Consider the following 22,942-nt stretch of genomic DNA (forward strand, 5'->3'; position numbering starts at 1 on the left):
TATGTATAACATTGTGTCAGAAAGATAATTATTTCCAGAAAGGCATTGCTTATATATGAAATGCTCTAGTGTTTCATGTAACAAGCAGTGGAGTAATTGTCAACGCTGTACCTAATCAGAGAGTGGCTATCTCAGGAGGGGATAAAAGCAAACAATTTTTCACTGGCTTCTTGAGAAAAAAAATGTTGTATATAAAAATAAATAATTGAAAAAAAATTATATGTACTTATGCACTTCGGCCTCCCTTTAGATATTTTGATGCACTTAATAATAGCTTTTCATATTCTGTCAGCTTCCCACTGAGCAGCTAACAGACATTAATTGAGATCCGTGGTCTCACACCTGTCACTTTGATGAGAGATGGTGGAGTGGAAATGAAAGAAAAGCAAAGGGTCTGACGACCAGAGATGCGGGTGGCCCTCAGCAAACAGCGTGACGAGGGTCCGCCTGCAATGGCATCCTGGTGCCACCAGCCCCTGGAGCTTTGCTGCTTTGCTGCAGCAGTCAGTGGCTTTTGTTTTTTCCTTAAATCTCCCCTATCTGAAGCAGGGAAGGCTGGACAGCCTTAAGGGATGTGTGTTTGCTGCGTATGATAAGCACAGACAAATGAGGTGGTGTTATTTCTATTATTGGTTAGCACCTGGGCCACTATGTTAACCATTCAGGGCAGCACCCACAGCAGTTTTGCCCTGAATTTGGGAGAAGGCTCCAGATCCCACATCTGTTTTCCTGCTGAGACTGCCAGCCCAAGCCTGTGGGTATTTGCTGGATGGGGAAGCCTTCCAGCTCCTGCTGCAGCAGCCCTGATGGTGATACACAGAGAGCTGGAAATCTCTCCTTAAGCGCCGTTCCCCCAGTGCTGGGGGTCTCAGCACCTTCTGTGAACAAACCTGGGATATGGCATTTGAAACAGTTTGAAGCTGTTTTAGAGAACTCAGAGCCACCTCAGTGACACTTGCAACACCCCAGCTACATGAGTGGGAGCTCCCTGCTGAGACAGCAACTCCTTCAACTTCCTACATGCTGCTTTGTGGTTGAACATCTCCCCAGCCCAAACCATCTTCCAGAGCTTCCCTTGTGCTGCTGGACACAACCAGAAGCTGCGGGCACACAGGGTCCAGATGGAGCACCAGCTTGTCTTAGCCTGGGTGGGTGCTGATGCAGCGATCACTGTGCCCAGGTGTCAATCTCGATGTGCTACAGAAAGCTGGGTCTGTCTGTGTTGGAAAGGTGATGCTGCCACCCAGTTGGCACAGGGCTGTGAGCTGTGATGAGGCAACGTGGCTGCCGGATGCTTTTTACCCAGCTGCAGTAATGGGGTCACTTGGAACTGGTGTGACATCATTTTTGTTCATCAGATTTGATGGATTTGACAAAACTCCTTCTAAAAATACGCGGAGCACACCCACGTGCACCTCCTCCCCTCCCCAGGCTACCTGTGATCTCTGTAGCACCTGTGCAATCAGTAACTATGACAGATGGTTCCAGGTAGCCTATAGTTCTATATACTTCTATATTCATACTTCTATATTCACCTACACCTGTAGCTGGGCTATCAGATTATAAATTGATTATATAAAACCCCTTTTCATTTTTCCTTTCCTTTCCTTTCCTTTCCTTTCCTTTCCTTTCCTTTCCTTTCCTTTCCTTTCCTTTCCTTTCCTTTCCTTTCCTTTCCTTTCCTTTCCTTTCCTTTCCTTTTCTTTTCTTTTCTTTTTTCTTTTCTTTTTTTTCTTTTCTTCTTGCCTTGCCTCCTCTCCTCTCCTCTCCTCTCCTCTCCTCTCCTCTCCTCTCCTCTCCTCTCCTCTCCTCTCCTCTCCTCTCCTCTCCTCTCCTCTCCTCTCCTCTCCTCTCCTCTCCTCTCCTCTCCTCTCCTCTCCTCTCCTCTCCTCTCCTCTCCTCTCCTCTCCTCTCCTCTCCTCTCCTCTCCTCTCCTCTCCTCTCCTCTCCTCTCCTCTCCTCTCCTCTCCTCTCCTCTCCTCTCCTCTCCTCTCCTCTCCTCTCCTCTCCTCTCCTCTCCTCTCCTCTCCTCTCCTCTCCTCTCCTCTCCCCTCCTCTCCCCTCCTCTCCCCTCCTCTCCCCTCCTCTCCCCTCCTCTCCCCTCCTCTCCCCTCCCCTCCCCTCCCCTCTCCTCCCCTCTCCTCCCCTCTCCTCTCCTCTCCTCTTATGTATTAATTATAAATAAGTAAATACCAGATTACATAAATAAATAGGATACAGTTGGACTAAGTATTATAAAAATGATGTTAGTCAGTCATAACTGCTTTTAGGTGTGGACAGCAGGTATGATATTTGGAGATGCTGCTCATGTTGAATGAAGCTGCCTAAGCCCCTCTACAGTGCAGACAGGCACAATCATCTGCATCAGCTGGGATTTGGGCTGTGTGATTTAGTATTGTGGAGAGAGATGAAAAGATATTGGAGAGGGTGCTGCCTCTTAGTGGAAAGGAGAAATCTGAAGTGCTGCTAAAAAGCTTGAGATTTCACTTTTGGATACAAAGAAAGGGCACTACAGAGAGAATTTACCCCCAGTCTCTGAGCAGTGGAGTACCGGCCACCTGACACTGAATAGTGGGGTCATTTAGTGGCTGTTTTGTCATCGGAGGTTATCTGGATACCCAGAGCCCACACACATGTTCTTTCTGTTTGTAGAAGCTTCCTTTAAATAGTATAGCCAGGTAATCAAGCTTCATTCTGAGGTGGGAACAATATTCATTTAATTGTCTGTCTATGTTTGATAACTTTGCCAAAATGGAAGAATTTATGTTTAAATCTCTCGCTCTCGAAATGTGGGCACGGTTTCTATTCCCTGAAACAATTTCACTGCTTTCTAGAAAAAGATGACTGCCTTGCTGGGATGAAAAAGCTCCAGACATTTTAGCACAGGCAGAGCTCTAGAGCAAGTCTGGAAAGCTGGCTGAGGATTTGGGCTGGTGTCAGGGTTTGTCCCTTACTCTCCCTGGGAAAATACTCTGGAAAGACTGTGGTTTCTGCTGTCTTATTTCATTCTGCGTGCAGGGGGCTGTGCATGCTCACCACGTGTGTGTCTGTGGGAGAGGGATGTGGGACTGGGTGAGTGGGAATGAGAAGCCAGGAGCCAGGACTGAACCCTATGGGCCAGGGATGGGGCTCTGGTGGGACTAAGCTGGCAACATCAGGAGTCACAAGCTGACAGGAGGGTGGAATCTGGCCTGAGGAATAGAAAGAGGTTGGGGTAAGGGGTGCTGGACTAAAAATTCACTTACTGCCATTGCAGAGTGTAGCCCCTTTTGCTAAGAAACCAGAGTGGCCATCTCCCGTTGGCATCTTTGGGATGGCCGGGGAGAGGATTATTCCTGACTCATCGGACAGTTTGGGGCTGCAAGCGTGCAGCCTGGGAACTCCCTCGCCCCTTCCTCACTTGTCATAGGGGGCTCCCAGAGGGAGATGTGGGACAAGAAAAAGAATAAAATAATGTTTCAAGTTGCCTATGTGAACCTGACTCAATTTTCCTAAATGGCAACAAGTCTTGGGGTACCTGTTCACACACAGTATTTTTCACAGGCTCGCAAACGGTTCAGGAGACGTACATGGCTCAGGGGATGCATCATGGCTACAGGGAGAGAGATATTGTTGCTTCCAGGACCTCTGCATTAGCTGCTGCAGGAACTAGGGAAGTGTGCAGTGAAAACAATGGACTAAGGGGAAGTCTCTTGGGATGGGCTGTTAAATACAGCCCTGGAGAACTTGATTTTCTTCCTGATGCTGCCTGAACTCCACGGGGGTTTAAATCACATCACTTCACCGACATTTTTCACAGGTGATGCCTGTGTGTTCTTCAGTTTCTGGATTTCTTATCTGAGCACTTCAGTCTGACTTGTTGAAATGAAATGAAGAACACTTGGAGTTTCCAATGGAGACCAGGAGAGCTCTGCTTTGCTCTGGAGAAATATAGTACAATAAAATACCTGGTTCCCTAAAAAAGTTGAATAGTAAATGTTTTGAATGAGTGAGCCTTGTTGGCATTAATATCTCCGTGCCTAAACCTTCTATTTTTAAAAGGTATGTAAGGAAGTCTCCTCATCTCACAGGACACTTGGGAGAACAAAGTCATCATTTTTGGGAAAATGCTGATATTCTCAGCAGTACATGAGGAGATGAATAATTTGGTGTCTACAACAGAGTTTGAGTAACTTGTAATAAGGGGGGCACTCATGAAGTCCCAAGCAAAGATGCAAACAGTACAGGGAATTAACAGCGTTGGATGGTCCTTCGCTACTCCCCCTGTGAGGACCATCAGCAGAGGAGCTATGCCTCATCTATTCTGGGTGCAGAGAGGAGGGCCAGGAGTGCTATGGAGAGGATAGCCTATGACCTGGTGGTATAAAGGGTACCACAACACACACACGTGATGGAGCTAAGCTGGGTTTGCAGAGGCAGCCTTACCTCGGGAGTTGGAGAATTAATTTGCAATTCAAATGTAGTTACTGAGGTAGATAAATTTAATTATTTAGAGACATTCAAGCCATATTTGAGTGCCACACTCATGTGTATTTGTCAAAAATGATCATTTGCTTCATTTACTCTGCAATGATTCTCGTATTTTGAATTGTCACCTCAGCTCTTAAAGTTATGATGTATGGCTGGCACCAAAATATCTGAGGAAATCCAGACAAAGAGTAAATGCTTGGGAACGTGGCCGAGGCTGTTCCTGCTCCAGTGTGACAACAGGCAGGCTTTATTGCTTAGTGCTCTACTTCAGAGCTAACACCAACATCTGGCAGGTGCAGATGAAGAGAAAGCAGGGCATCAGAAAGTCAGATGATCATTGTGGCTGTGTGCATAACCACGTGGAGGAGGTCAGCAACCAAAGCTGTGCGTTTCAGAACACTGAAGCCTCAGCAGGTTGATTCCCCAAAAGGGAATGGGAAAATCTTGCTTCCCTGAGGTGAACTTGCATGAGAAAGGCAGGTGGGACTCACACAGGTCTGGTGAAAGATGCTGGAGGAGCATGCTTGAGGCAGAGATTGACGTTACAATGCTGTGGTAGTTTAGGAACGGAAAGAAACTGAGAGTGGATGTGCAGCAATTTTTTCTGGGAGGGTACAATTAATTTTACTCCTTTGCGATGCAATGTTATGAACATTATGTAATTTTCAGCCCAAGCAGATCTGGCACTGGTGCATTTTAGAGGTGCCACACTGCAGCTCCAGGCCCTCGGGTCCTCATGATTAATGCATCCTGCTTTCTGTGTACAAGAAACCTCGCGCTGCGCAGGTACAGGACAGGCACACAAAGGGGAAGCATTCAGACAGGGTTTCTCTCACAACCCTGGGTGACTGAAAAATCTGGAGAATTCTGCTTATTCATTGCACCTGACCTCACAGCTTTGGTGAACTCTATTCCTCTCTAAATAAGAAACCTGCTTGTTCTGCTTTTTGATGGATGATTCTGCTTTACTACCCGGCGTTTTACAACTGAGGCAGTATTTCTGGAAGGGCTCATATCGTGCAAATCAAAGGTATGATTTTGCCTCATAACCAAAAATATTATGGGACAGTGTCCCTAAAAGTAATCTTTATGCAGTATTTTTAGTCTATCAAATTTGTTTTCTTGCCCTACCTGCTGTACATCATTGTGACACATTCTTTTGCTAAAAGACTTCTAGAGGGAAATACTAAGTTTTCTTTCCTTCAGTATTATGTGCTTGGAGACCTTGATTTTTAGAAGGGAGACAAATCCTCCTCCTGTTTTAGGGCCTAGATATAGATGTTTGATTGCATAGGCCACTCAGGAACACACCTGAATTTGTTCCCTTGCTTAGCTGTGGTAGAATTTGAAGCACACACTTCATGAGACTGTAAGTCATTCCTTCTGGCTAATTAACATGATTGTATATTATCTGTCTCCCCATCCCAAATGAGACAGATAGAGAAGCTTACAAGCCTGATGTCTCCCTGCGGGTTGTTGTAGCTCTGGCATCTCGATTAACGTCAAAATGAAGAATCATTAGGCTTTTGCATCAACAAGATGGTCTTGAAGACCCAAGCCCATTACGTTTTAGGCAGGGCAATCTGGCATCCTGCCTGTAGCAGCACTCACAGTGTGCCTGCCCGTCCGCTTCTCGGTGTGGAGCACCTGAAATAATTTGTCAGTAACCACATACCTGGGAGAAAGTGGGCCTTTCCTCCAGCCCCACTGGCAGCCATGCCAGCAGGATGGGGCAGTGCAAGGATAGGCTGGCAACCTGGTTCCCTCCACTGAAGGGCATGGGTCAGGGTCCCTGAGAGCCGGGCTGGGGGGCTGGTGCTGTGCAGTGTCCCAGTTAAGGACCTGAGGCCTGCCAGAGATAGAAAATAAGCTGGAGGATTGTGTGCTTGTGTCTGCAAAGTCCATGGGAAGGTGGGAAATGGGCATCCCTACAAACTCCAGAAACCTTCTGCTGCTTGCCAGCTCCTCCCAACCAGCACAGACCTCATTGGCTCCCTGCCTGTTGCCCCATGGCCTTGTGCCTTGCCATGCCACTACCCACAGCCCTCCACCAACACTTGAGTTTCACCACTGTCTGAAAGGAGACTCATTTGCTCTTCAGAGAGCAACGCTCATTTTTTGCCTAAACTGCCAAGAAACCTTTGAACGGGTGCCACCAGTGAAACATCTCTCTCTTACGTGGCACTATGGCTACCTTGTCTGGCCCCTCTTTGCTGGTCATCTTGTCAGACCCATCAGGTGAATGTCTGGAAACCTCAGTGGTCCAAGAAGCACGGTCTCAGTGCAACGATCTGCTTGCTTGAATAACCGCTTTGTGCGGTGTGCCGGGTGTCCGAAGAGGATGAAATGACTGAGTGAGGTTTGGCTGCTCATGAATATTACCAGTGTCCTTCACAAATTGAGCAGGGAAGCTAGGCTGGTCTGGGCAGCAGTTAAACGGAACAACCGTCAGAGAACTGTTGACAGGTAGCGGAGAGGTGTTGGTTTGCTCATTTATTTGATTTTCCTGTACCACTTCCTGGCTGGTTTGCATTAGGCCCGGTGTGGAGTCATGAAATTTGAATGAGTTTACAATATTTTTCAGATAAGAGCAGTCCTTGTGCAGAGAGAGAGAGAGAGAGAGAAAGGTAAGATGTAGTATTCAATTATGCAAGAATAGGGAGAAAGTACAGAGCAGCTGACTCAAGGCAAATAGACTCAGTGTTGGAGAATGCTGTGGTGCTGCCGATCTATCTTTTAGTGGTTATTTATTAAGAAGAGACAATATGTGAGCTCTCCCGTGCTGGCTGCTCTTCAGCTAGACACTATCAATAGAGGAAGGCTAACAGCTGTGGCTTTGGGATACACACGTATCAGGAGTCCATTAGAGGCTACAAAGAGGAGGAAGAACAGTGGAGGTATGGAAAGAGTACCGCGTTTACGTTTTCTGTGATGAAAACAACGCGGCTTTGGATGCTGCTGTTGCTGTTGATGCTCAGTAGATCCAAGCCTGGAGGTTGGTGTCCCTGCCAGTGGCAGGGGGGTTGGAGCTCTATGATCCTTGGGGTCCCTTCCAACCCAGACCATTCTATGATTCTATGATTCTCAGTGACTTCACTGAGAAATGCATGCAGTCAGAGATGTGGAGTTTGATTTTATGTGGCTAAAGGTTTAAGCAAAGCTGTCATCTGCTTTGCAAGGCAAAAATTCTGTCACTGGGATTTTGACACTACTTTCCATTTTCTCAGAATTATTTTAAGTTCTGGTAGCATCCCTGCATTTCCCCCAAACCTTTTTATTTCTTCACTTCCCCCTTTTTTTACAGAGGGCATCACTACAGCATGTTTTGCCTTCTTTTTCTGGTTTGGGTTTTTTTTTCCCCTTATCCCACTTATTTCTTTGCCTCTCTTTCCCTCTCTTCTGTTAATCTCTTTTAGCTTCTTTCATGCTTTCTGTTCTTTCATTTTCCCCTTTTTACCCCCGCCATGCAAGATCTCCCCCTTTACAGCAATATGCCCCTAGCAAACAGCAGTTTTAGGTGGCCTTGCTTTTGCAGTAAAGAAAGTGAGCCTTTCCATTTATGGATAAAAATGTTCTCCATAGCTTGGAATGACTTTTTCTAGCAGTTTGAAATGGTGAAAGAGGAAGTCTGAAGTGTGCTTGTGAGGAAGGCGATTCTGTGAAGGCAAATGCTGTGGTGTACATATGACATTCCCTGCTCTGGAGAAGTTAAAGAAGACATGCTTAAAGGAGGCACTGGATGGAGCTGGATGCATTAGATATCTAATACAGCAGGTCTGGCTATCAAGTGCTGTTTGCAACACCAATATTTCATTGTGTTCAGTTACAGAGCCCCTTAGTTGTCTTCAATGAAGACACAGGGAAATTTATAGGACTACCTCCACATCATGTGATCATGAAAAGATCTGAGTACATCTGGAAAAACAACTGTAGCCCTGTTTAAGCCGTCCTCCCTCTGCACAATTTGCTTGCTGAAGGACCTTGCCAGTTCTCCACCATTGTTTGGCATCCTCAGCTTGTTACACGACTAAAACAACTCCTGCTGTGTTTGCTGGTCTGTCTGGCATCCCAAAGTTTCACGACAGAGGCGAATTCAAAGTTCTCCACGCAAGCATTTAATTCTTTGTTCCAAGGAGCAGGAGAGTTCCTGCTGTTGGTCTGTGTACTGTACCCTACCATCCTCTTTGACCCAAAATGGGGGACATCTCCAGTATGGTAGTGGTTTCCTTCGGGTAGGGACTATTAAAATGAGATATGAGACTAAGGTCATAACCATCTTCCTACCACTTGTGTGCAGACCAAGTGGAAGAGTATACATAGTGGTGAATGGAGAACAGTTCAGCCAAAAGGATGGAAGATATTGGGGACATAAATGACAGAAACTGGAAACCCAGAGGAATGCTGCTTCTGTTTCTGTGGCAAATCTGGTTTCTCTTCAGCCAACTCATTTGCAAAGTGGGAGCCCAAGAGGGTCCCTTGTTTGGCACCACCAGCAATTCCCACTGGCCAACTTAACCCAGATGTTCACACCTAATTCAGGTGTTTAAGTTGAGGAGGTTAGCCCCCTCCAGACCAGGAATCTTGGTGTCAGAATAAAAGGAAGGACGCTTGCCTCAGGTAGGTGGCATGAATACTCAGTTGTGGAGCAAAGCAACTGCAGCAAAAATTCGCTCACATAAAGCTGTGCTAATATAATTTTGAATAATGAATTTGTGAGAGGAAAGCAATTTGCTCTTAGATATCCCACAAACAGAAAAGATCATCAGATAAATTATTCATTGTGAATTATTTGCATAGGCCGATAGGAACTCATTAAACACCCAAAGGCTGATTTGCAAGGAAATGGAGAAAGTCTTTAGCCTGGTATTTCTCTTCTCCTTAACTTCCAGTAAATGTCTCTTCAGCAAATGAATTTGTCTCTTTCTTCTGTGGTTATTCTGTACTTCCCAGACCATCCCTACTGAATGTTTTATGGCAGAGTTCTTCTGAGCGCCAAAGAGCTTGGATTTCACAGCTACATATTAAAGTGCATCAGAAAACAGAAGAAGACATCACATTTTCTCCCCTTACTGGTGGCTGATAGCTACAAATTTTTAAATTGCCATACTTAAAAGTATTAGCTACAGATACATAAATCTCCCATATATTAAAAAAAAGCCCAACATCCCAGCCTCTACAGGCCAAGAATCCAGCTTTTATATTAAGTGATATGACAAGCAATTCGAGGTGCCTCTGTTTCTGAATACCCAATCTGAGCCAATTTAAGGGGACATAGCTTGGAGGAACCTAAATCGCTATACCATACTTGAGTTGGAAAATAGCAGATTCTTGTAGACAAAGGGCTGAATCAGTACTAGGTTGCTTCAGTCAGGGTTTGGTGGGGATGTTTTGTGTGTAGCCTCTTCTTTAAACCCTGCTGAAGATGGCTCCACAGCCAGCCTAGGCAGCATATTCCCAGTGCATGCCTATTCTTGGAATTAGGATATGCAAATTGAATTATATTTGCTGCAAATTAAGCTGGTTTTGTCTTGTCCCACCTTCAGGGTACAGTGGAAACATTTGATACCTGTCCTTCTCATAGAGCCTTCTCATATGGAAAAGCGTTACTGTGTCCTCCTGGAATTCATCTCTGCTAGGCCGAGCTGGCTTCCCTGACTCCTCTCTGTCATTCAGTTCTGCACCCTTGCCAAGCATCATGCCCACAGCGTTCAGCTGAAGGCTCATCAGCTCCAAGGAGAACAGAATTAAAACTTCCATGCCTTCTGTATGCTAAAAACTCAGGTAAGAATTAGACATAATGGCTTTATAGAGCTGCTGTAGTTTTTACTCCTGGTGAGACAGTGACCAAGTGCAGCTGCAGATGCTCCGCTGCACAACTGCCGTGTAACCAGCGTTTCCACACATTGCCTTTGCACCTCCAGTTTCTCTTCCCCCTGTAGATTCAGCTTTTCTGGACTGCTTGTTTGCTGGTTTCACAATGTTCTTCAGTGGGTCAAGTGCATTTTGACTTTCACTCTCAACCTTTGAAATTCTGCAGTCCTTCCTGACTAGATGATACTTTATTAACACACTCTCCCTTCCACTGTCCAGGCCGGCAGTAGCAATTCTCTGCTCCTGGAGGTTAGTGAGAAAAGCAGAAAGTTGCTCACTTTGCCAGAATCACAGATTGCTTTCCATCGCCAGTGGAAGTTTTGTTGGCTTCAGCTGGAGGAGAATGGGCTGAGATCACCCTTTTGCTTCGGAATATCTGATGTGCGTGCGTGTGAGATAAATGAGGATGAGAATAAATGAGAACAGGAGAGGGAAGGAGGAGGGCCAGGTGCCAGGAAAATCTTCCTCTGAAGAAAGACAGAGCTGTCTGGAAATGTGCGTTGTCACTCCCAGAGGAGAGTAGGACAGTCCTGCTAGAGCTCTGCAAAGCAGCACCTTCACCTGACATGGGGGACATGGTGGGACAACCCTCAGATCCTTGGGCGAGCTGGCAGGAGCCTGGCTTTCTGCAGAGCTGTGCATCACCTCCCAGTTTTCAGGGCATGCCAGAAATTTACCTGTTCTCCAACCACATGTGGAAGACTTTCCCCCCGACCTTTTCTTTTCCCTTGTCTTTGTGGCCAAGGAGAGAGAGCTCAGGCATTAGAGACCAGTGTTCCGTTGCTGGCACAATGGGCTGTAAACAAATTGCTGGAAAAATGCAGTTCTTTAAGCAGTGACCTAGTTAAGGCTCCTACGTTTGCAGAAATGGGTTTTCCCACCTAGGCAGCTCCATATTCCTTGCTAGTCATCGTCTAGTCCCCCAGGCACTGACCGGGTCGTTGCCTACCCATCGGCCTCACCAGGAAGTTGCATAATGCTGCAGAGACACAAAGGAGCAAGGGATATTTTTAAATGTGTGCTTTATTTTTTTATTATTATTTTTTAAACCTGTATAAATTAATACAAAATGACAAAGAGGTTCATGTTTACTAAACATTGCATTTGATTGTATGACATTACACAGTGTGTGTCACGATAGTTCACCTTGTAATTGTGTCCTTTTCGCTGTTGGTGCATAATTCTATAACTCATAGGATACAATTAGTCCTGAATCTGCATCCAGCCACCCTTTTAGTGGAACCCCTGAGTGCTTACAATTGCAAGAGTGTATTAGGGGAGCGCTTGAGCCAATTGGCCAAAACTGGGGAATTTCATCAGAGAGGTCTGGCATAGCAAAAGAAGAAGCTGGAGGGAGGGGTGGGATAGATTCTTGAGAAAAGAAGTAGTATTAAACCTCTGGAGCATTTTTATTTCTGATTTTCTTCGCCTTAGTGGTTAACAGAAATGAGTATGTCTGGAATAATCAAATTCAGTAGAGATCACAGGTTCATTTAGGAATACAATGTTTTTTCAAGCTCGCTGAGAGCAGGTGAATGGACAAACCTCTCATGATCCGTTTTTACCTGAAGAGCTGGTTCACATTTTGATAAGGGTAAAAATATACACAACCACTCAATGAAATGCTGATTCTCCAAGCCACTTACCATCCTCACCCCGTGAAGGTCAACTGCCAAGACATACTCTGGTCACTGGTTCGCCTTGCTTGCTTCTTTAAATTGCACTCCATGTGCTCTGCCACATTTGTTCTCTCTAATTTTTTAGATACTTTACCTTCATTTTCAGGGCTTATAAAAGTATTCGTTGGAAACAGTATTTTGCATTCTGCTTGTCCTATTTAAAGCAAATTGTTCTCAGGTAGACTTGAATTTGTCCAGATTTCCCCCCGTTATTCATGTATTTCATATGTATTTTAGGAATGGTGGTATCTGTAAAGGATGACCCTTGATTACTTGAGATCTACAATCAGTGTCCTAAGCATGGTTTATATTTGCTTACTGGCTGACTTAATGTGCATTGTTAGGAACTATGTCTAAAGAGACATTTACGGATTTGAATGGTGTATGAGCACCAGGGAACTGGTGACACTTCACATAAGACATTAACAAGGAGTTGAGAACTGCAAAGACATGCTGGGCTTTGACGATCTTTCCCTGACTCTGTTTTCTTGGATGAGGGAATTTTGGGTAACATTTAGCAGATTCTGCATTCAAATATGTGTTTCTACACGTGCACTGGGTTTGCTGTCCTTTGTGCTTGCTGTTGCCTTCCTGGTAAGTGCTGCTTGCTTGCGGCCTCATCTTCCCCGAGGGGCAGAGTTACAGCTCAATACCTTCCTTCCCTTTGGCAGCATTTTGAAATAAGCTCAATGGGTGTCCACCTTACCAGGGAACTATTTACCACTTTATTGTTCCATAAAATGATTGCATCCAAACACAGGGACCCCACTGCTTTGATAGTGGGCATACTGCTGTTCCCTGGGTCCCTGACAAGGCCGAGACATTATGGAAATAAATCAGAAAAGATACATCTTTTCTCAGCTTACCTTCTGCCTCTCCTCTCCTGCAAATGACTTCATATGCAGTGAATTTATCAGACTCAGTAAGTCTTTTTCTATCAGAACAAAGGCAAAAAAATGTGAATTTTTTTTTTTAGATAAAAGAAAAACCATATTTTCAGCTGAAAAATCTCAAATCCAGCATCTCTATCCTCCTCTCCCCCTCTTTCCAGTGTTTTATTTCCACTGGGCAACATATGTTGAAGCCAGCGGTTACATTCTGCTTGGACTATACTGAAGCCCCACAGTTCTTCCTGGTTTAGGAGTGGGATATTAAGCACCTTTAATTTGAAATTGAGCTTCACAAAATCACTGGTAATTGAGCTGCATAAAATCAGCTGCCACTTAGCAAAAACAATGGGGCTTTCACTTGCTTTCCAATTCTCTTCTTCCCGGTGTGGCCACCTTCATTTCCAAAGGCACTAACAGAGGATAGAGATGGCAGGTGCGGAAAACCTTCTGGGGCGAATAGAACAGCTCACATTTGAAAAGATGTGTTTGTTCTAAACAAAATCCCTTTCAGCAAGGAGTTATCTCGATAAAACCTGCAACATGAATCTCAGATGGGCTGAGTGGCGTGAAGCCAAAGGCTGAGGGCTACCAAGTGCTGGAAAAGCACAAGCATAAGTGTGCCTGGACAGCATCCATAGCACATTTACCTCTTAGTGCATCTACAGGGTACCACAGGGGCCAATTTTTCTTACAAGCTTTTAGAGAACATTGCAAATGCGAATGCACTCTTTTGCATGTCTCTCTGATGAAGGAGTAACAAAGCTCTGTCCTGAGATGGCTCAGGTACGGGCTGTTTCCCATTATCCACATCCTTGCTCCTGTGTGCCAGGTCCTCGGTTGCTCGGGCAGTGTCGGAGGGACCATCTGCTTTAGAGTGTGGACTGACAAAAAGAAGCTCAGCCTTTGGCTTCAAGGGGAGAGGAAAACTCTCATCTGGGACATGACAGCCCATGTTTTACACACATGTTATTAGTTATAACTCCTGTGAAGGCTGCAGAGAGATGTTGATTCACGTAAAGAGTATGTTATTCAAGTATTTTCCCCATCATTTCTTCTATTTCTCCCTTATCCAGACTCCACAGTTTGAAGCTCTGTTGGTTGCAGTTGTCAGTAATTCAAAACTCTTACCTTATTTCCAGCCTGGTGCTGGAACAGACCACCTGAAGAGCTCTCCAGGGCTGTGAGTACATTTGGGACTTTTCCTGCGCAGATCTGTATGGAGTTCTCTACAATAGATGTAGGTATTTCTCATCTGAGTCAACTTTTTGTCTCCCTTGGTTTTCCTTTTTCTAATACATATTTGTCATTTCCACCTGTGAAACATTCTCCATAAATTTATTATTTGCTTCTCACTTCAAACATTTTGTATTCTGATACCTTGGCTTTTGAAGCACACCCTGGGTGAAAAGGGAATGCACCGATCTTTGCAACCCTTTCTGCAATTCTGAAGACATGTAGCTCAGATTTCCCCTTTCTAAGCCCAATCCTTTTAACCTTTTCCTGTAAATTAGATTCTTCAGGCTTGGTGTCACCACTGACTGTGAGGCAATAACTCTTCCTTTGATGGAAAGGTTTGGAGAGTGGTGAATGAGGAGTTTAAATGGAATTTTCTTTCTCTTTTTTCTTTTACATTTCCACAACTTCTATATTATAAATCTGCTGTACAACCTCCACATGGGTGGAAATATTAAATGTAATATGATGTTCTTTGACTGCTTCTCCTTTCTAGATATATGTCATGTCACTCATATACATTAGAGGTATGTCAGAGCAGGAAAATGTTGCTGCCTTTCCTGTGATAGCTGCTGCTGCCACCATTCCAGTAAGATCCGAGCTATTGGCAGAAATGGGTCCCAGCAGAGGGCCTAATGACAGGAATCATCGTGAAATTCTAATGTAGCCACTGCCTCTGGAGGCAGCTCTAGGAGATGCTCGGCAGAATCCCACGTCTTTTTGCAACCAAGGGTGTGGTATAATGATTGGTAAAGCTGTCAGTAGGCAAGCGTGGAATAGCTTGCAATAGCATGCTGAGAGGAAAGAAAAGAAGGAGACTCAATTGCAGATGTTCTTGACTCAGGAATCACCTTAAGCGAGGCGGCATGTCCCACTTCTCGCTGTGGGCAACGTGCCCGAGGGCTCACTTTGTCCAGAAAGAAAATTGATCACATCTTCAAAAGAAAAGAAAAAGAAAATCCCTGGAATGCATGAGTATTTTGTCAGGCAGGTACGGCTATTCCAGAAACGCTGCAAGTCAGCTGCTCTTCTCTAAGGAAGAGGTGTAGCAAAAAGAGTGAGGGTCCATAAACGTTATTTTTCATAAGCCAGAATCCACCTGACTGATCTCTTTTTTCCAGATCATATTCTAGCTATATCGTGCCAAAGCCTTCAGCTCTGGGCTCTAGATTAGATGATGAATGGTTTTTGGCACTGTCCCACATGACATCCTTATCCCTAAATTGGAGCAATGTGGTTTTGATGGATGGGCCACCTGGTGGATAAGGAATTGGATGGATGGTTGCACTCAAAGAGTTGTGGTCAATGGCTCAATGTCCAAGTGGAGACCATTGATGAGTGGTGTCCCTCAGGTGTTGGTACTGAGACCAGCACTGTTTAACATCATTGTCAGAGACACAGACAGTGGGGGCAAGTCTGCCAACAACACCAAGCTGTGTGGTACAGCCAGCACGCCGAAAGGAAGGGATGCCATCCAGGTGGACCTTGACAGGCTTGAGATGTGGGCCTTTGTGAACCTCATGAAGTTCAACAAGACCAAGTGCAAGGTGAGGATAATTCCCAAGCACAACTACAGGCTGGGCAGAGAATAGGTTGAAAGGAGCCCTGAGGAGAACTTGGGGTGTTGTTTGATGGGATGCTCAACATGTGCCTGCAATGTGTGCTTGCTACCTAGAAAGCCAGCTGTGCCCTTGGCTGCATCAAAAGAAATGTGGCCATCAGGTTGAGTGAGGTGATTCTGCCCCTCTACTCTGCTCTGGTGAGACCCCACCTGGAGTATTGCATCCAGCTCAGGGGTCACCAGCCCCAGATGGACATGGAGGTGTTGAAGTGAGTCCAGAGGAGGGTCAGAAAGATGACAAGACCACTTCTCCTAGAAGGACAGGCTGAGAGAGTTGGGCTTATTCAGCCTTGAGAAGAGAAAGGTTCAGGGAGACCTTATTGCCGCCTTCTGGTACCTGAAGGAGGGCTACAAAAAAGTTGGAGAGGGACTCTTTATCAGGGCACGTGGTGACAGGACAAGGAAGTAATGGTTCTTAAACAGGAGGGCAGAGTTACATTAGGTATTATGAAGAAATCATTAACTGTGAGGGCGGTGAGGCCGTGGCACAGGCTGCCCAGAGAAGCTGTGGCTGCCCCCTCCCTGGCAGTGTTCAAGGCCACGTTGGAAGGGACTTCGGGCAGCCTAGAGAGTAGTGGAGAATGTCCCTGCCCATGGCAGGGGGTTGGGGCTAGATGGGCTTTGAGGTCCCATCCAACCCAAACCAGTCTGCGATTCTGCGATTCCACCTTCTATTCCAAAGCAGTGAGGCACTGAATCTATATTTAAATTCATATAATAAAGCAGCTGTGAATTTTTATTTTCCATACATGGACAGACCCTGTCTTTTATTAGATATCCTTGATAGACGCTACAGCTGCAAATCTTGCCTGCACTCGCAAAATTTTGCTCCCTGCTCATTCTGCCTCAGACTTTCCTTCCCTTTGCTGCTTGGAACTTTTTATATCAATTCTCTCCCATCCAACTGACACAACAAAACCTGAGTATTTTCCTTCTGCAACAGCTCTGCATTTCTGCAGCTAGCGTCCTTCTTCCTAACCTCCTTACCAACTTCTCTGTTTCTTCCTCCCCTGCTGATTCATTACTAATTTCAGGACAGCTTACCCACTCTTCCTACCAGCTTTCAGCTGTTCTTGGGTTGGCTTTTCCTCCTCTTTACATAAAGCCAACTTGAGTTGGGTGTATAAAACAAATCTCATTGTTATGGGGGTGTAGGAACTATATATGTATTCGGGGGCATCTCATTTGTAGCATCAGTGAACAGATTGCTTATTATTAAATATAATCAGAATGTGAAGGCATTTTTCCCCCCAAATTGTATTTTCTGGCATCAATTTGTTTGTATACATTTAAAATTTTGTTTCCAGTAAAATTTACCTATGCAACTCAGCAATTTCTCAGAAGATAGCTGTCAGTCTCACTCAAAATTATGGCTGTTCACAGAATAGATGCTTTTTAAGGGGAGTGAATGTGACCGAAGAGAATCAGTATAGTATGTTCTGCCATGCATTTACAACACACTCCATTGTATATAGCTTGGATACTCAGCTACTACAGTTTTTGACATTATTCTTACATTTCCTATAAGTTCTCTAGCAGACTTCTATTTCTGCTGATAGACTTAGATGTCTTATTCCATGCTTCTTTCTAGCTAGGTGCTTGACATATATTTCAGTTACTGTCTAACAGTAAACTGAAATCAGCAAGACGAATCCAGTCCTCCTCAATGAGTTCTACATTGCCATTAACCTAGACATGCTCTAAGTGATGTCCAGAGGATGAATGTCGATGTGAGCACACTTCACTGTTTTGAGGCCTTTGTCCTGCCTAGTTCTGCCTGCAAATGAGTTGTACAAATAAGGAAATGCAGCATTTTGGAAAGATGATATTCTGATTCTTATGTGGCAGTGCAGGAATTGCACGTGGGATTGATGTGCTGCTCGTGCACATTTGTTGGGCTCAACCGTGTTCCTTGGTAACCTAAAAATCAGAGTTAATGTGCCTCTATTCTGAAGGTACACATACAGAAAGATTTTTCAGAATAAAATGCACTGATTACACATTTGGAAAGCCTGATTTTTGTAAATTAGGTCTATGGAGAATTGCACCAACAGCTCTTGCTAACGTAGACAAATGAGGCACACTGGTCTTGTAGGGGAGTTTTGCTCTTTGAGTTCCTGTGCGATGCTTAGATGCAGCCTCTCCTACACTAGGTTAGCAATTAGAAAATGGATTACTATTTGATTTTCTACTTCAGCCAGAATTTCTACCAACAGTGCTTGTGGATCCTGAAACTAAGGCAACACGACAAAGAACGACTGGAAGGGACAAGACCAGGAGTCATAACAGGTGACAGAAGTCACCTTTAAATTGCAGACCCAAACTTCCCATTAAACTAAAGAGGCCAAAAGCCCTTTGCAACCAAAAGACCACCAGCTCTCAGGCATGCTTCTGTTTGTCATGATTCAGGCTTGGGTCTGGCTCACTGGCTTTTCAAAGTAGATTGATTTTTATCTCATCACTGCAACCATGTGTGATGAAGCAGCAGTTATCTGTCACCCTTGTCACTCACTGAGGTGGTTGGCTTCTCCATCAAAACAGTTGGTCCAGGTGGGCATATAGGGGTGCTGGACCCCTTCCTCAAAACATTGGGAAAAGGAGTAAATGAGTCATCTACCCAGGTGTGGGAAGAGGATGATGGATCACAGTCACTGGAAGATCCTGGGGCAGCAGCTACTGGGGAGGAGAGGTGGGTCCCTACATGATGATGGGGCTTCCTAACTTTCGTGGATGCTAAGGTGTTGGTAAAAAAATGTTAATAGTAATAATATTGTTCAGTAGTAATACTTCAGGCCAACCTACCAGATCTCAGTAGTTACAGTTCTTGTCTGAGCAGTTAGCACTAGTTTTTGGTTGAATCAATTCGAGAGTTGATGTTGAACAGCTGTTGCTTTGCCTGTTCAGGCTGGGGTTCTGCTGCTGAATTAACCAGGAACATCCCAGAAAAAAAAGACCTGGGTGTCAACAGCATGGAAGGGAATAGATGTGACGTGAATGCAGAGCCCCCTTTGTCTTTGGGACATCACTGGCTCTGTGCCGCAGCAGGTGCCCCTGCACTGCTCCACCACTCCTCTCTGGTGAGAGCCACAGAGGACAGCCAGCCTGGTTATTTGAGTTAGGCCAGGTAAAAATCGGTTCGGTTGGTGATGGCACGGGACTTCTGTAGCAGTTTGGGAGCACAGGAAGCAAAGAGAGAGACAGCCATTTTATTTTAGGCTTATGCTGTACATTGAGATTCATTATACAATTTTTTTTTCCCTAAATTAATACAAAAATAGTAAAAATAGGTTAAAAAAAGCCCAAACGAAAACCCCTGACATCTTGCAAGCCATTTATTTGACACACAGATTAAGACTTCTTGGAGCTTAAATAACCTAGAATTATTTATGCTGAATTTTTCCTTTTCCCAAACTAAAAAAAGATGACGACTTGCAGAACACCAACAACATCAGACCAATTCAAGCCTGAGAAGCAGCTGCCCCAGGCAGCTGCAAATGATGCTGAGGTTCCCTCTTTCCAGGCAGGAAGCTGTGCTGGGACGATGACGGGGCGAGTGGTGACACATTGGGGCATGCCGCTCTACCCCAACTTGTGTGCCATGGGCAGGAATATGCCTTTGAATCCCCTCCTAGGACCATGCCTTTGCCATGTCTTCCCCCCCCAAAAAAAACAAAAGCCCCAGAAATTTCTCCCTTGTGCTTTCCCGGCAGCAGATATTTCACAAGGGCTCTCTGGGGGCCCAACCCTGCCACAATTTGGAACTCAAACTCTCTGCTTGCTCTCTAATGAGCTTGGGGAGGGGGTGAGGGTGGATTAGGATTTCCCTGTCCCTACCGTGGGCTGGGGCTCCTGGGGGTGCCTTGTGGTGATGGTGTGGTGCCTGACTGCAAGTAGATGCTGCCCACCTTTGGGGAGGGGAAGGGACCTTCTCGCCTCCACGTCCCCTTCCCATCAGAGCTGTATGTACCCCAGGAAGGCTTACTTATTCCAAAATATTTATAAGAAACTAAATGACAAGTAGTTTTAGTGTTAAATGTAGGGGTACAGACATGAGAGAAATACTTTGTCCCTATGCAGCTAATTGTCCAACTTTATTTGCCTAAATATGGGTTTTAACACCTGCGTAGGTAGGGGGAGAACGAGCTCTGGGTAACCCTTCCTCACCGAGGTCTTCCAAAAAGTGGCTTCCCCAAGGCCTCATGCCTTACCCCCTGAGCCCTGCTTCAGCAGACACCAGCAGTGCTGATGTAACGCAGAGCTCACCCCCAGGAGCCACAGCGCAGGGCTGTGGGGCAGGAGCATGGGGAATGACCGCCCCCCCAGCACCTGGTCTGGACCCTGCAGCAGAGAACCCCCTGCTTCTCCTGTGCTCCTGTCCTGCCACCAGCTCCTGGCCACCCTAGAGTAGGTTGGAGGGTCCACTGCAAATCAAGGCTGACTCCTCTCGACTCCGCTTCCCTTTCCCATGCCTCCCTGGACACCCTATGCACTCCCAAAGTTAAGCAAACAGGTGGAGCAGCGGTTTGCCAAGTTTTGAAACCACTGGGTCTCCTTCCACAAAAAAACCCCACTTGCTAAGGAGTTCTTTCTGGCTGATTCAGAGAAGCCACCGTCTTCATTCTGACTCTCTCAAACTCTGCCCAGTCATGGCACCACTCTGTTTTTTACTTTGAATGAACAAGGTGTTGGTTGAGGTGGGATTTGGTGGCTCACAGAAGCCATTTAGCCAAAGTACACCTTTCAATCTACAGTACACGTTTTACCTGAATTCAGTGCTGGCTCAGAAAGCTTCTGAGAGCAGATGTGAATCCTCACGTGGCACAACGTAACCTCAGGCCACTCTGGTACTGTTTTCCCCCCTGGGTCCATGCAGTTGACCATGGTTAAGTGTGTTTCCTTGTCTTTGGAAAAGAAGCTCCTTCTTTTTGCCAGACAGGTTTTTTTTTCCTCAGCTTTCACAGCTCTAATTCTAACTAGAACATTTCACTTAGAGCTTTGGGCAGAAAATTCTGGCCTCATCAATTAATTTTTACAGTGAAGTTATTCCAGCTCTATCTTCCCTTTAATTTTCCTCTGATTGGAGTATGCGTAGATTGAAAATGAACTTGTGTTAAGCCAACAGTAGGAATTATGTTACAGGAAAACCGGAGTGATCTTGATGGTCATACGCACTTAGGTTGGCTCTTTTCCCCCATGCTTTGCCCCATAGTAAAAATATACTGTACACCATACCTTACTGTATGGAAATTTTAATGTCTGTAGAAGATATATGTGCTCAGTGAGCCACAGTCCTATATATTCTCATTAGCCTTAGTTAAAATCTTTGCTGTTAAATTTTAAGTCAGTGCCTGACAGTGTATAATACTCTGTTACTCACTGAATTTATACAAAAATCGGGTCATCTATATTGCAAACAAAACCACAGTGATACCTGGGCTAGAAAGCCACTTGAGAGTATGACAAAAAACTGCTGAAGCCTAGGTAGTCTTCCAAAATGGAGGTTCACCAGTAAGGGTAAAATCTTCTGCACAGTTAGCCACTGGGAGTGCTTTGGACTGAGAACAGAGCACAGCATCCGCACCGGTTAATCAACTGGTGTGGTGAGGACAAGTTGACTTTGGTGAAGATAATTGCTCTGGAGGAAGAAGTCAAAGGGGAGGAAGGCCAAAGTGGGTTAGCATAGTCTGAGACCTTGAGAACTTGCCGCTTCTGGTTCATGTTGAGGTATTCAAGCTACCTGCAGCGAAGGAGTATCGGGTGCATCTCTGACACCTCAGGGTTCAGGCAGAAATCTCAGGGACCTGGGCTGAGGGCGCCTTGGACATTCTCATGCCTTTGTCTCACCAAGTCTAGAAGTGGGGAGAGGAATGGTGGCTTGAGGTGAAACACTGCGAGAAACGTACATTAAGTTACTTTTGGATCTGTTTTGCATTTCTGATGGGGTGGGGAGGCTTCAGAGACTGCCTGAAGCTGGCCTGTGCTGTCCTTCCCCTTGCAGAGAGGGGCTCAGCTCCTCTTCCCCCTCCCAGTCCGACGCAGCTAGCAGGAGTTGTGAGTTACTGGTGGGGTAACTCTACACCAGGGGAAACTGCCAGGGGAGGAATCTGCCCATGAAAAGACTCAGGAATGGGCTGGACAAACACCCTTCAGAAACAATTTAAATGTTGCTGGCTCTGCCTTGGGGGGTGGGGGGGGGTGAGCTGCAGGACTTCTCACCCTGTCTTGTGCGGACACCCAAGCACATCCTGTGGCACTTTGCCATAGGAGTGCCTCTACATCCTTTTTCTGACAGGTCTGGAGATAGAGGAGTAATTTTGTCACTGGTTTTATCACCTTCCTTGAAGATCTCTGAAGGCCGCACATGCCGAGATTTAATGAGATCAGTGAAACTACAAGCTTGTCTTTGGACATCTCTTTAAAGGCGCTCCTACCCATGCATTTCAATTAGACCTGAAGAGGTTTATGGTAACCACCCTTGCGCCTGGTGTCTGCAAGTGACAGCATCAGGGACAGCAGTGGTGTAAAACCAGCCTTCGCTGCGTATCCCTCTCCACAGTGTACAAACCGCCTCTTTCACACATCCCCCATTTCCAGGTGTCCCACAAGCCAGTAGGCCGCTGCTGCCAAAAATGGTCTGCAGTCCTTCTGCAGCTCTCAACTAATTTGCTAATGCCCTCCCAAGTTTAAAAAGCCACTTGCAGCTGCCTGCTGAACCCCCAGGAGATTATTTAAATGACAGAACGACCCTCACAGAAAATCTACAGTGAAAGTGTATTTTAAGGAACAATTTTTAACTGGAAAACCCCAAGCCTGAGTCTAAAGGAAACAGGGGAAACAGATCCTTCCCCTCACCTCACATTCATTTGGCTGTCTTCAAGGTGTCTGCCTGATTTCTGCCAAGGCTGAAGTTGTCGTTACAGATCCCAGCTGCAACCACAGCGAACGTTGTTTGGTCAAGCAAAGAGCCTGTGCGCTCCTGGCCACAGCTTCCTTTCCTTCTGGTCTGAGAAGGGACTGATCCAGGGGAAAGTCAACGTTGCCAGTTGCACTGCTGACTCCTTTTGCTAGTCAGTATGCAACGTTGTCCTCTGGGAAAAAAAATAAATCTGGCTTTTTTTCTGCTAGGGAGGAAGCTTGAGAAGTGCCTCTTTGCTCAAAAAGGAATATTAAGTGGCATT

This window comes from Gallinula chloropus, assembly GCF_964237585.1.
Source record: "Gallinula chloropus genome assembly, chromosome: 1".
Taxonomy (NCBI): Eukaryota; Metazoa; Chordata; class Aves; order Gruiformes; family Rallidae; genus Gallinula; species Gallinula chloropus.